We start from the raw sequence: 15,758 nt of genomic DNA on the forward strand, positions 1-15,758 counted from the left end.
GCCTCCATCTTGCAGCATGTAGAAGAGAGTAGATGGTAAGTTCACCAAGTAGCATTGCATAGCATAAACCTACCCGGCGATCCTCCCCTCGTCGCCCTGTGTGAGAGCGATCACCGGGTTATATCTGGCACTTGGAAGGGTGTGTTTTATTAAGTATCCGGTTCTAGTTGTCATAAGGTCAAGGTACAACTCCAGGTCGTCCTTTTACCGAGGGGCACGGTTATTCGAATAGATAAACTTCCCTGAAGGGGTGCACCACATAACCCAACACGCTCGATCCCATTTGGCCGGACACACTTTCCTGGGTCATGCCCGGCCTCGGAAGATCAACACATCGCAGCCCTACCTAGGCACAACAGAGAGGTCAACACGCCGGTCTAAATCCTATGGTGCAGGGGTCTGGGCCCATCGCCCATTGCACACCTGCACATTGCGAGGGCGGCCGGAAGCAGGCCTAGCCTAGCAGGCGTTCCAGTCCAATCCAGCGTGCGCTGCTCAGTCGCTGACGTCACGAAGGCTTCGGCTGATACCACGACGTCGAGTGCCCATAACTGTTCCTGCGTAGTTGGTTAGTGCGTATAGGCCAGTGGCCAGACTCAAATCAAATACCAAGATCTCCTTAAGCGTGTTATTTTGAAGTATTTGCGAACGCCGACCAGGGCCAAGCCCACCTCTCTCCTAGGTGGTCTCAACCTGCCCCGTCGCTCCACCACAAAGTAACAGTCGGGGGCCGTCGGGAACCCAGGCCCACCTCTACCGGGATGGAGCCACCTGCCCCTTCAGCCCCCATCTCCGAACAGTATCATGAGTAATGTAACAGTATAAAGTATATAGCATATGCCCGTGATCACCTCCCGAAGTGATCACGGCCCAGTAGTATAGCATGGCAGACGGCCAAGAATGTAGGGCCACTGATGGAACACTAGCATCCTATACTAAGCATTAGGATAGCAGGTAAGGGTAACAATTGTAGCAACAATGACAGGCTATGCAGCAGAATAGGATTAACCGAAAGCAGTAACATGCTACACTACTCTAATGCAAGGGGGGCTTGCCTGGTTGCTCTAGCAAGAAGGAGGGGTCGTCAACACCGTAGTTGTACTGGGGGTCGCCGGCAGTCTCAGGGTCTACCGAAAAGAAGTAACGGAGGGGGAACACAATAAATAACAGAGCAATCAAAGCATCACAAAGCGTAACACGGCAATACGCGGTGCTAGAGGTGACCTAACGCAGTACTAGGTGATACCGGCGAAGGGGGGAAACATCCGGGAAAGTATCCCCGGTGTTTCGTGTTTTCAGATAGATGAATCGGAGGGGGAAAGTTGCATGTTCGCTATGCTAGGGATGTGTGGCAGACGAACGGGCTACATATTCGGATTCGTCTCGTCATTCTAAGCAACTTTCATGTACAAAGTTTTTTCATCTAAGATACGGTTTATTTTATATTAATTTTCAAACTTTTAACTGATTTACTAATTTTTGGATTTAATTTAATTTGAAAATAAATTAATATTTAATTACTATGGGTACACAGAACTGTACCCAGCAAATGCGACTGAGAGGCTGACTGATGGGTCCAGTCAGCTGAGTCAGTCGCTGACAAGTCAGCCTTATCCACTAGAACAGTGGAGTAGTCCCACCTGTCATTGTCTCAACCATTTAATCAGTGGTTAAATTTAACCCAGGGCTAATTAGAGGGGAGGCCCCACATGTCAGGGAGTATTTAGGTTAGTTATTTAGCCAGTTTACTTAAGTTGTGATTAATTAGAAGGCGGGTCCGAGCAGTCAGTGGCACTGGCGTCATAAGCGGCTAGGTTAAGCGGACACGTCAGCGGCGCCGACGTTTAGTCGCCGGCGACCAAAACACGGCGACGACGCATGGGATGTCGCCGGAAATCGGTTACAGGCCACCAAAACGGGCGTCGCTGGTTGCGTTCGAACGCGCGTGAAGTCCCGCGTCTAACGGTGCTAGGGGTGGGAGTGAGGGAGGTCCCAAGCGACGCCGACGACGGGCAATGGCGATGGCCGGATCTCGGCAAGCTCGGTTTCAAGGTTGCAGCATATGGCGAGGCGACCAAAGGGCATCAGATGGTTCCTGGGGAGTCCAGGAACACGAGGCAAAGCTCGGTCGCGAGTCCTGCGGGCTGTGGCCACGGCGGAGAGTCAAACGGCGGCGACGAGTTCTCGGACGCGGTAGCGGGGCTAGCTAGTGGGGGAGCCAGAGCTCAAGGGAAGAGGGGAGGATGTGGGGGGCTCACAGAGGGCCGACAGGGGGCTCAGGGGAGCCAGGGGGTGCCGGAGTCGAGAGGATCGACGGCGAGGTAGCGGTGGCGTCCGACGAAGGGGATCGAGGCAGACGGCGTCGAGGCGGCTCCAGGGACGGCGAGCGGCGGCGGGGTTGGTGGAGATCCGACGAAGGTGCGATGGTGACCGCAGGGAAGGGGGTCGACGCGGGCGTCGCGGCGGTGGGGAAGTCCGGCGACGAGATCGGGGTGCTGGCGATGTGGGGCGATGGGGTAGGGGCAGTTGCCCGATCTAGATCGGGTTGTGGGGGGGAGAGGAGCGAGGAGATCGTGCGGGTGGGGGGAGGAGTGGACCGAGAGGGGGGTAGTGGGCATCGTGGGTGCGGTTAGGGTTTCGACCGGGGAAGTCATAGGCCAGGGGGCGAGCTGGGCTGGCCAGCTGGGCCAAGGCCTAGGCGGGGGGTGGAGGATTTCATTTTAATTATTTGTTTATTTTCTTTCTACTTATTTTATTTCTTTTCTGTTTTCTTTTAGTTCCCTTTTATTTTAGTTTTAGTAAAATACCAAAGTGGCACCTAAATAGATGCTACAAATTATGTCACTGCCTCAATAGTTTAATACTTATAACAATTTAGATTTGAAATTGTTTATTATTTTAAAAGCATTTAAATAATTGTATTTGCTATTGTTTTATTCATTTTAGAGTATTTAAACATTTTATAAAGGTGTGGTTTCTCCACCGTAATTCTCTATGCAATATTTGGTTCACTTCGAACATTTTAGTTTTAATATTTGAAAACTTTTATTGCTTGCTTGATTTCGGATTTGAATTAGAATCGGATTTGAACTAACGCGAGATTAGCAACAGTAATTGAAGTGACGTGGCATCATTAGCAGAGATTTACTGTAGCTTAAATATCCGGGCGTCACACTCATGTTAGGCATTCATGTCAGTTTCAAACAAATTCTGACACCGTTTGCACGTTGGGACACGTCCGGCCATTTGTCGGCCGTTTTCACCTTGAGAACTCCAGAAATGCAAACTTGTTGAAAACCCAGACAACTTGTGATGGTGCCTTGAAATGTTCATACAAGGTCATGAAAAAAATTGGGACCATTTCAAGGATGTTGAGAAACAACGTGCTCTCAGACGAAGCATTCTGTCCTACCCGAACACCCTCTGTTCAACATAGTTTATGTTTGGACATCCTTCAAATGACCCAACTTTTTCAAGCAGGTGGGTATGCCAATGGTAGACATCCATGTTAGGTTTGAAAAATTTCGGACACCATATGCAAGGTGCGACATATCCAACCATTTATTCGCCTTTTTGACCGAGAAACTTCAAGAAATGCAAAACTTGACGAAAACCAAAATAATTTGACATGGTGCCTTGAATTGTTCATACCAGAACATGGAAAAAAATGGGATCATTTAAAGGATGTCAAGAACAATGTGCTCTTACACGGACCCTTCTCGCCTACCGAACACCCTTCGTTGAACATGGTCTACGAACATTCTTAAAATGACCCCAAATTTTGCAAGAACGTGGACATACCCATGGTAGACATCTATGTCAGGTTTGAACAACTTCCGACACAATATGCGCCTTGCGACACGTCCAGCCGTTTATCGGCCTTTTTCACCAAGAAAACTTTAAAAAATGCAAAACATGTCGAAAACCCAAACGATTTGGCATGGTGCCTCGAATTGGTTATACAAGGCCATGAAAAAAAATCGAGGCCATTTAAGGGATGTCCAGAAACAAGGTACTCCCAAACGAACCCTTCTGGTCTACCCGAACACTCTCTGTTGAACATAGTATTGTTTTTCGAAAATCTCAAGACTGCCCCAACTTTTGCAAGCATGTGGTCATGCCCATGTTAGGCAGCCATGCCTAGTTTGAACGACTTCTGACACCATAAGCACGTTGTGACACGTTCGGCCATGTATTTGCCTTTTTTTCATCGAAAAAACTCTATAAAATGCAAAACTTGTCAAAAATCCAAACAACTTGGCATGGTGCCTTGTGTTGGTCATACAAGCTAGTGCAAAAAAATTGGGGCCATTTGACAGATTTCAAAACAATGTGCTTTCAAACAGATCCGAACACTCTTAGTTGAACATGGTGTATTTTTGGACAACCTTCAAATGATCCCAACTTTTGCAAGCAGGTGGTAATGCCCATGATAGGCATCAATGCCATGTTTGAACGACTTCAGACACTATATGCATGTTGCAACACGTCTAGCCACTTATCGGCCTTTTTTAAGCGAGAAAACTTTAGACAATGCAAAACTTGTCGAAAATCCAAACAACTTGGCATGGTTTTCTAAATTTTTCATACAAGGCCATGCAAAAGATTTGGAGTCATTTCAAAGGATGTCAAAAAACAACGTGCTCTCAGATGAAACCTTCTAGCCACTTGGACATCCTCCATTGAATATTGTCTATTTGTTGCCATTCTTGAAATGACCAAACTTTTTGTAAGCAAGTGGGCATGCCCGTGGTAGGCATTCATGCCTGGGTTGAACGATTTCCGACACCGTATGCAAGTTACGGATATTTGTATTTAATGAACAAAATTAAAAGCGCAAAGATTTTTTTGAAACTTGGAACATATTTTTAAAAGCGTGAAATTTTTTGAAAAAGAAAAGAGAAACGAAAAAGGAAAAACAAAAAAACAGAAAAAGAAACAAAAAACGTACAAAAGGAAAAAAAAAAAGGTGGGAAAAGACCTAGTCGGGCGGCCTCCTATGCGTGACGCCGTCTTTGCCTCTCGTTGGGCAAACTGTCGGGGATTTGCATAGACCTCGATGTGAGTGACGACACATGGGCCTGCCAACTTTCAGCTTTTCACAGTGCGGTCAACCGGGAAACCTTTATCAGTTTTTTCCTTTGTTGTCTCTTTTCTGATATATTTGTTTTCCTTTTATAACATTTTTTCTTCTTCTTTTTTCATTATTTCTTCTTTTTTCCTTTTCTTCAATTTAATCCCTTTACAAAATGTACATAAATTTTAAAAATATTGCATTTTCATACATCTGTCCCAAATTTAAGAAATGTTCCCATTTTCATTTTTTCTTCGGATATGTTAAAATTGTGCTTATATAAAATATTAGGAAATAAACAATGCTCACAAAATAAAACAAATGCTCAGATATTGTAGAAAATGTTCTTGTTTTCCAAATTGTTCGCAAATTAAAATTTTATTCATGTTTAAAATTTGTTCGCTAATTCCAAGAATGTTTGACGAAGTTTGAAAAATGTTTGAGAATTTCAAAAAATATCCTTGTTTCCTAAATTTCTACACAAATTCGAAAAACTTTCATGTTCGAAAATTTCATAAATGTTCGGGGAATTTCAAAAAATGTCTGGTTTTAAAAAAAATCACAAATTAGAAAATTGTGCATGTTTTCAAATTTGTCCATAAACTCAAAGAAAATCGAAGAATTTTAAAAAATGTTCACATCTCCAAGAAAATGTTTTATTGGAAAATGATCTAGTTTTCGAATTTTCATTCTGTTATTGAAAAATGTTGGAACTTTCCAATAATGTTCAGTTTTCTCAAAAAAATGTATAGAAATTTCAACAGATTTGTTTTTCCAAAATCTGGTCATGTTTTCCAAAATGTTTGCAAGTAATTCAAAATTATGTACGGTGCGTGTTCAAAAAAGAAATTTCCGTACTGTGCAGCAAGGAATGCTGCTACAGTGAATGTGCCGTTAGTGTTAATTCATAAATTATTTGCGCTTGGATCAGTCATTAGCAGCCGTTGTCTCTAGTGGCTAGCTGTACTCGGTTACGACGTGCAAGTATATTTTTTTTCGCGCTACAACATAGCCAACATCGGTGCCGTTGTACTGAAACGGGACTCATTTCTTTTTTATATGAAGTTGAAGGAATTCATCCAAAGTTCCAGAACTGTGGCCAACATACGGTACGAGGGCAGCTGCTTGTACCAGTAGCCATACCGACTGGTCTCTTCACTTCTCCAAACTTGCAGAAGCAATGCTGAGAAGCGGCCTTCGCGCTCCGGCTTGGTTTGGCGGTGGAGCTAGGTATCGCTGCGGTGTCACCCAGGGACCGAGTGCCATAGTAGGATACATACATAAAAATGTTCCAGGCAATGGGCATCCAAATAATTCACCTTGCTGAGATTGCTACAAACGTGTTAACAAAACAGCAGCAAGCCATACGGAATCAAATAGAGCTATTGCTACAACGTTGCAAAATCTGAGGACTCAAAGATTCACATAGAGCTCTTTTCTAGGCCAGTCCATTACCGTAACAAGGTCTGCCTTCTGACCGTTACATCCATCCCCTACTGGAATTTACAATGTGCACAACGAAAAAGAACGCACAAGAGATGCTCTTAAGGCTTGGCAGGAGTCTGTCTTGAGTGTAACTGTAGGACAAATACACTTCAGGTGCCATAATTCATCCGATCCATGGTTCAACAAGGGACCGAATCTGAATATATTGACCAAGATGATCTCCTATGACTTTCAAATTCTTTACTGGCTCTTCAGGGCAAGTTAATTCGTAATGCTCACACAAAATGTGAGGATAGGTCATTTGGTCTTCAACTCCATTTGTGCGCTTTCATATAATATCTATTGATGTAATCTGCCTGCAAAACACAATTATAGATACATAATCAAATCCAGCACAAGCTCTTATGGTCCAGTCTAGAATACCGAGTAGCATCTGTGCGTACCTTTTGTATGCTTAAATCAGGAGCGTCCAGGGCATTTACAGGATAAAATTTGTGAAATTTGATGTTTTCAAATGCCTTCTTTTTCTCAGGGTCCATGTTATCAATAGCTTCTTTTCTGGCTTCTTTGGCCTGCAGAAGTTTCGCAGCAGCATAGTATTAGGATACACTAAAATCTCAGGCGAAAATAAATAATATCTTGGTTAGCTGTGAACCTGTTTCAGCTCGCGCTTCCTTTCTCTAACCTTCTCCTTTACGAATTCCTATTAGGGATGCTGGGTATGATCTTCCTGTTCATGAGCGTGTAGTCATACAGCAATCCCTCCCACGGAATTGCTTTGGACGGTGGCTCGTCCACCCATTGTTTTTGGTACAGTCACTCCTTTGCCGGAGTTGAGCCGGCCGGCATCATCTGCGCCGGTGACTGATCCGGTTTCTGAGGAACTATCCCCCGTGCATGCTGGGATTACGCCCGCGCGTTTCGCGGAGGCGGGTCTGCCTCCTATTCAAATCAATTGTCAGGTTTCCGACCCAGTTGCTTTGGAGGCCCACCAGGCCTCTAGCCCACCTGTGCTGCTTAGCCCAATTTCTTCTGGGCCTTCCACGCCTCCGGGTCCGAGCCCTCTCGACCATTGTCAAGATGTCCCCTCCTCACGAGAGGCTGCGAGGCAGTTTGAAGCTATGGTCGATGACATGGTGGACCGTGTGGTTACATGCACTATTTGCTCGCAGAGGGGCCACTTGTCAGCGGCATGTGGAATGCGCGCGGTCTGTTCGGCTTGCTCTCGCCCAGGTCACTCTAGCCGCGACTGTAATGATTTCGCGTGCTCCAATGGATTGGTTTGGAAGCCAATTTCGGTGCAACAAAAAATGATTTTATCGGAATCTGCTGCTTCTCATGGGAACAGAGCCGGAGTTATTGGGATAGACTGTCCAGTCCCATCGCCGCCGCCCCCACTGCATCTTCCCTCTCCCCAAGCCAAAGAAAACCCCCGACAAGCTTCTGGCTCTTCCATGGCTAACTATGAGCTCAATCCTCAGCGCTTTGTGCCTGCTGGCTGTGACGCCCCCGATTTGACCGTACACTAATCATGCACGCAAACGTGTACGATCAAGATCAGGGACTCACGGGGAGATATCACAACACAACTCTAAAACATAAATAAGTCATACAAGCATCATAATACAAGCCAGGGGCCTCGAGGGCTCGAATACAAGTGCTCGATCATAGACGAGTCAGCGGAAGCAACAATATCTGAGTACAGACATAAGTTAAACAAGTTTGCCTTAAGAAGGCTAGCACAAACTGGGATACAGATCGAAAGAGGTGCAGGCCTCCTGCCTGGGATCCTCCTAACTACTCCTGGTCGTCGTCAGCGGGCTGCACGTAGTAGTAGGCACCTCCAGTGTAGTAGGAGTCGTCGTCGACGGTGGCGTCTGGCTCCTGGGCTCCAGCATCTGGTTGCGACAACCAGGTAGAAGGGAAACGGGGAAAAGAGGGAGAAAAGCAACCGTGAGTACTCATCCAAAGTACTCGCAAGCAAGGAGCTACACTACATATGCATGGGTATATGTGTAAAGGGCCATATCGGTGGACTGAACTGCATAATGCCAGAATAAGAGGGGGATAGCTAATCCTGTCGAAGACTACGCTTCAGGCCACCTCCATCTTGCAGCATGTAGAAGAGAATAGATGGTAAGTTCACCAAGTAGCATCGCATAGTATAATCCTACCCGGCGATCCCCTCCTCGTCGCCCTGTTAGAGAGCGATCACCGGGTTATATCTGGCACTTGAAAGGGTGTGTTTTATTAAGTATCCGGTTCTAGTTGTCATAAGGTCAAGGTACAACTCCGGGTCGTCCTTTTACCGAGGGTCACGGCTATTCGAATAGATAAACTTCCTTGCAGGGGTGCACCACATAACCCAACACGCTCGATCCCATTTGGCCGGACACACTTTCCTGGGTCATGCCCGGCCTCGGAAGATCAACACGTTGCAGCCCTACCTAGGCACAACAGAGAGGTCAGCACGCCGGTCTAAATCCTATGGCGCAGGGGTCTGGGCCCATCGCCCATTGCACACCTGCACGTTGCGAGGGCGGGCGGAAGCAGACCTAGCAACCTCCATTACAAAGGAAGTCACATTACGCGGTCCAATCTGGCGCGCGCCGCCCAGTCGCTGACGTCACGAAGGCTTCGGCTGATACCACGACGTCGAGTGCCCATAATTGTTCCCGCGTAGTTGGTTAGTGCGTATAGACCAAATGGCCAGACTCAGATCAAATACCAAGATCTCGTTAAGCGTGTTATTTTTAAGTATCCGTGGATGCCGACCAGGGCCAGGCCCACCTCTCTCCTAGGTGGTCTCAACCTGCCCTGTCGCTCCGCCACAAAGTAACAGTCGGGGGCCGTCAGGAACCCAGGCCCACCTCTACCGGGATGGAGCCACCTGTCCTTTCAGCCCCCTCATCAAAATCACTTGCGGGTACTCAACGAGCTGACCCGACTTTAGTCACCACATGTGTCATGTATATAAAGTATAAAGTATATACCCGTGATCACCTCCCTAGTGATCACGGCCCGATAGTATAGCATGGCAGACGGACAAGAGTGTAGGGCCACTGATGGAACACTAGCATCCTATACTAAGCAGTAGGATAGCAGGTAAGGGTAACAACTGTAGCAACAATGACAGGCTATGCAGCAGAATAGGATTAACCGAAAGCAGTAACATGCTACACTCTTCTAATGCAAGCAGTATAGAGAAGAATAGGCGATATCTGGTGATCAAGGGGGGGGGGCTTGCCTGGAAGCTCAGCCGAGAAGGAGGGGTCGTCAACACCGTAGTCGTACTGGGTAGCAGCGGCGTCGGTCTCGGTGTCTAGCGAGAGAAGAGGGGGAAGAAACAATAAATACAATGCAAACAAATGCATGAAGATGCATGACATGACAAAGCGTGATGCTAGGCGTGCCCAATCGCGGTAGTAGGTGATACCGGCGAAGGGGGGAAACATCCGGAAAAGTATTCCCGGTGTTTCGCGTTTTCGGACAGATGAACCGGAGGGGGAAAGTTACGAGTTCGATAGGTTAGGGATGTGTGGCGGACGAACGGGCTCCGTATTCGGATTCGTCTCGTCGTTCTGAGCAACTTTCATATACAAAGTTTTTCCATCCAAGCTACGGTTTATTTTATATTAATTTTAAAAGATTTAAATTATTTTAGGATTTATTTAATTACTTTAATTCAACATTATCCAGAACAGTGTTTGCTGACGTCAGCATGACGTCAGCAGTCAACAGAGGTGTTGACCGGTCAAACTGACATGTGGGCCCAGTGGGACCCACCTGTCATACACTGTTAGGTTAATTAGGGTTTAGGTTAAACTAATTACTGTTTATTTAAACTAACAGGTTAATTAGATTAATTAAATATGATTAATTAACTTAATTAATTAATTAATTAAATTTATTTTTATTATTAATATTTTTTCTAATTCTTTTAATTCTCGTTTTTTTACACGTTCTATGGGCGGGGCCCATATGTCATACGCAGGGCCCGCCCAGTCATCATAGTTGACTTAGTCAACTGGTCAACAGGGGGGCCGGGCTCACTGGTCAGTGACCCAGCGGGGTGGCCCCAGGTGGCCACGTCGGCGTGGTGCCGGAGAGAGCTCCGGCGAGCCTCTTCCGCGGCGGATCTACGCCGGAGCCGGGCGGGATTCGTCCACACCGCACTATTTTGGGTGCGGCCGGACTCGTTCGAACGGCAAGACGACGGCGGAGCGATCTGTGACGGTGGCGGAGGCTGCGGTGGCCGGAGCTGAGCGCATCGAGCTCACCGGCGGCGAGGTTCTTCGAGCGAGTTACGGGAACGGGGTTACGGGGCGCAAAGCGAGCTACGCTAGGTGCCTACTCGACACGAGAAGCGGAACGTTGGCATGCACGGGACCAAATGGTCACTGTGGCCACGCCGGCGACGAGGCCAGGTGGCAGCGCGTTCGGGTGAGCGTGGAACGGGCGCTACAGACGATCAGAGGAGGCAGGGGAGGGCGCATCCGGCGCAGAGGCTCACCGGGGGAGCGTGGGGTCTGGGCAGAGTGCTCGAGGAGGACCAGTGGCGTAGATCAAGGACGAGGACGATGCGGTGGCCGAGCCGGAGAAGAAGAAGAGTGCGGCGACGCGAGGGGCTCCGGGGCTCGATCCAGCGGTGTAGTGGAAGCAGAGGACCACGGCGGAGCTGTAGGACTTGCCGGGGGGACGAACGGACGATGGTGGCCACGGCTACGGCGATCGACGGCGATGGGGGCGCTCGGGCATCTCGAACAGAGGCGAGGAAGGGGATGAGAGGGGGATTGTGGCGCGCTAGGGTTTCGGGGGAGGGCGAGGGGGCATGTGGGGTGGGGAGACGAGGGAAGCCCGTGGCTTTGCCCTTATCCTCTCCGGTGCCGCCGGTGAGGTGGTCTGGCGGGACCGCGCTCGGGCGCTTGGTCGCTACAGCAGTGAAAGGGGGAACGGCCCTGAGGCGCTGCCCGGCCGGCTGGGCCTGCTGGGCTAAGGCCCAGTGGGGCAGGGGGGCTTCTGTTTTATTTTATTTTTTTGTTTTGTATTTCCTTTTTGTTTTATTTATTTTCTTGTTTCTGTTTTCTTTTACTTAATTAATAGTTTATAGTTTTACAAAAAGTGAAACCCACTCCTAAATTAGATTTGTAAAAATCAACTGTTCTCACAAAAAGTTTGGGACAAAAGTAAAGTACCTTGTATTCTTTATTAATTAAAAAGTATTTAAGTTATTGTTTCAGTCACTGTTTTATTTATTCTAGCGCATTCAAATACTTTTAAAAATGTTGGTTTCTCCACCATTATTACTTAGGATTTATTTGGCTCCCTCCGAACATTTTAGTTTTAATATTTAAAAACTTTTATTGTTTGCTTGATCTTGAATTTGAATTTGAATCGGCTTTGAACTAATGCGAGATTAGCAACAGTAATCGAGGTGATGTGGCATCATTAGTAGAGTGTTACTGTAGCTTAATTATCCGGGCGTCACAATTCTCCTCCAGTACAAGAAATCTCGTCCCGAGATTCAAGACGGGAGTAAGGGGGAAGAATAGGTTACAAAATTCTAACGATTCTTCTTGGTCTTGGTTGCTCTTCTCGATCCATTACATTGACGTCTTCATTTGTCTGCTTCAGGTCATTCTGATGAAGTCGTCATTCTTCCTTCAGGATCTCCATCGTGCTTACGGAAAGCTAAGGGGGAAAAACTCGAGAAGGACGGAGCTCAACATACGTTAGGTGCCTGGGGGCTATCTCAGTGAACGTGGCATAGAAGCATCTCTCGAGTTGAAATGCAAGAAAGTTATCGAGAGCAAGCTAGAGATGGGCAACAAGAAGCTCCAAGCGGGTAGGCAACCGTCTGTTGCCTGAAACAGAGGGTGAAAGGGGTTCAGAGCAATGAGATTAAGTATTGCGTCTGATACCAGAATAGATCACTAGGCAGGTGGCCCATGAACTACATACGAAGTCAAGCTCTAGGAATAACTTCGGCGGCAGGGTGTACAAGAGAGTCAGGTTTCGATCCTGTGGAACGGTGGGTTATGGACCCACCATGTGGTATAAAGTAGAAAGGGGGCTGAGATCTTGCACGGTCGCGATAGCAAGGCATGTCGGAGGGTAGCCTGTCAGTTATGTCGGCAACAACATCGATACCAAGGGCGAGGGACGAAGAGAACCATATTCCTGCTCGTTGAATGAGGCGGACCATTAGGCAAAGTTCTCGTCCATCGGTGGCTACCGAAATGCCATCAACAATAGTAACAAGGTCTTACTGACAGAATTGTACACCGAGGTGTTTACATAAGTAGGAGAATATTACTGCTTAGATCATATAGATCACAAGAATGGTTAATCCAAACAAGGGAAAGGAAAATATGATTATCAGATTAAACAGAACAATGGAAAGGAAAATGTGTTTAAACACATATTTCAGGGGTACAATCTTCCCAAGGACAAGCAAAGCATGGTATCCATGATAGGATAGAAAGTAGAGAACCATTTAGGTAAGGGGAGAGGAATTTCATGTCATTACCCAAACAATGGTGTTTTCGATAATTGACCAAGAAACATTTAGCATCGCGCCTCCAATGTTCTTGTTGAAGAGCGGGGTATCATAGTCATGCTTCGAGGTAGCAATGATATGGTGTTTCAATCAAGGGCCAGACTTTGGATACACAAATGATCCATCAGGAGCAACTTATAAAATAAGTCCTACAATTTCCTCCAGGAAGAATGGTTATCCTTGCAAAAGAAATATAATGATAGGTCCTCCAGCCAGGGGTGCTAGGCATGACATCATATTACCGGGTCATCAAAGGACCAACATCATAACTCCTGGAAAGTTGTCCCCACCATCATATCTGACCGAGATTTCAGATCCGATTGGTGTCATGATACCTCAGCCTCAGGATGTCCAAGAAGAAAAGGTGCGACACAAATCGATGAAATGACATTGCAAGATTCTCGGGAAATGAACTATGGGAGCGGGTTCCTGAAACAATAGTTCATCATTAAACCAAGGAGGGGATGAGGAGGTGGCTGATGGGCTCAGCGACAATTCATCGAGAATTCCAAACAGATGGATTTCCACAATAATGTGAACAAGAAGATGACACTTGTCAATTCAAATGATATAATGTTGTATGCTCGAGGAAAACATACACTGTCAATCATTAGTTGAAAGGTGTGCCCGAAATATGACCTTAGGCGGCAAGATCAATGTTAGAGTGACGATTCAATAACCAGCAGTCTAAGAACGAACTGTCGATCGTTAACTTCAAAGCAATAGGGTTGCTAGAAGTACAGAACTCAAGCAGCATCCTTAGCATATTAGTATCCTGGTTAAAAACAACACGAGGACCAAGGAAGAATGGTGATGGTGAGAAGTATCATCATACCAAGAATTTCTAAGAGGTGGAGCAATTCTCACAACATCCTCGACATACAGATGGTAATACTTCAAGGTAGAACACAATATAAGCTAGATAGCAAGGAAATCAAGGTACAACTCAAAACATGAACAAGTTTGTGTTGGGGGGAGGCAAGAATGTTTGTCGATGATAACACAATCCTCGAGGGGTAAGGATGGTATTTCTCATCACGAATTCGATTGATATCCTGTAAGAGCTCAGAATGTTGATGATGATCACGACACAATTGTCGAGAGATTTCATGAAGATGTAATCAATCGGTGATGACACCAAGTCAAAGGAATGATGAATCGAAAGGTTATTGGAACCACGAGTACGACACAAACTCGAAATCAAGCTTGCTGTTCAAGGACAAATGGTATGACGAGGAAGATCGACGTAAGATTAGCTCACCGTCGAAATTCTTGCTCTGGGAAGAAGGACCAGGTAGCACAGTTAAAATCGGCACGACAAGGATATAGCCAAGCAGGCTAGGAATGACGTGATCGAGTTCAAACTCGTAAGTAATGAAGGTTACCAAGAGTTGTTTAATCGCGATGCGGACTCGAGTCAGTTATCGGTGTCTTTGAGTGTTTAATAACTCAAAGCCCGTGAAATATTGGAATCAGTGAGAATGTAGCACCTGATGAAGAACTCATAAGAAGTTATGCAGTTCCATGATAATCTCGAGATACTAGGGGGGTAATACTCGACGACAGATCAAAGTAGAGGTTGGACTAGGGTGTTGCTCTGCAGAAGACAAGTGCTCAAACTAGCACGAGAAATGGAATCAAGGAGAAACATGGTCGGAACCACGTCCACAGATACAAGATGAACTTATAACAAGGGGATAATTATTTTAGGAGAAGCTTCCATGATAAGGTATACATCGTGTCCATGGGCATGAACACAGGGTTCAAGGTCGACTCCCACTTGTTCAACGCATAACCTTTCATTCACCTCTCGTATTCGAAAATGACATTAGTTGTTGAAAGTTTTTACCTGATGCAATACCAGATAAGTATGACCCATCAAATCTTTCGGGTTCACACGGATTAGGGAAGGCGTAGGTTCAACCCATCGGGGCATCTTAGAAACATATACCACAAGTTTCAAAAGTAAATACACAAGCTCGAAAGCAAAGCATGGTTGGCCAAGCAGAGGATACAATTTTACCAAAGGCACTATGTATCAGGGGAAGAACTCACAAGGTGATTCAATATGAATGACACTATCGGATAACAATCCAACAATGGATCGGGCGATCCGCAACGGAGCTAATGTGAGTATCGGTACTCACTCAAAGGAAGAAAGAATGCAGAGGCATCAGATTCAAGAATCACCTGATTAGTCTGATGCTTAAATATAAAGAATTTATGGTTTCCAAAATGAAGAATCAGAAGCAGACGCTCTGATCAAGGATGGATAAGTTGAAAACACTTAGTTGGACAATCAATAAAGGTTTGAATTGCCGAGAACCAACTCATGTCCTGAATGACGTCTGAGTCGGGAAGAAAATTTTAAAAGGATAACCTGATGACTGCGTGCGTACGCACATATTGAACCAATAGGCTCAAAATGACTAAGACAAGGGATGTTATCGAGGACTACTAGTCATATGGAATTAACCATAATGCAAGCAGGCAAGAATTTCAAGAATAACCGGCTGCAGAGGATTTTCGAATGATCGAAAAGTATTCCGAAGAATTATGTGAGACACATGAACAATTGAGAAGAACGGATCCTCGCTAAATGTGAGGAAAAACCCGTAAGGGTTTCATGCGAAATAAAACTGCAAGACAGTAAACTCCAAGGATTTTCGGGACAACGAC

This window comes from Aegilops tauschii, chromosome 1 (assembly GCF_002575655.3).
Source record: "Aegilops tauschii subsp. strangulata cultivar AL8/78 chromosome 1, Aet v6.0, whole genome shotgun sequence".
In the NCBI taxonomy this organism is placed as follows: Eukaryota; Viridiplantae; Streptophyta; class Magnoliopsida; order Poales; family Poaceae; genus Aegilops; species Aegilops tauschii.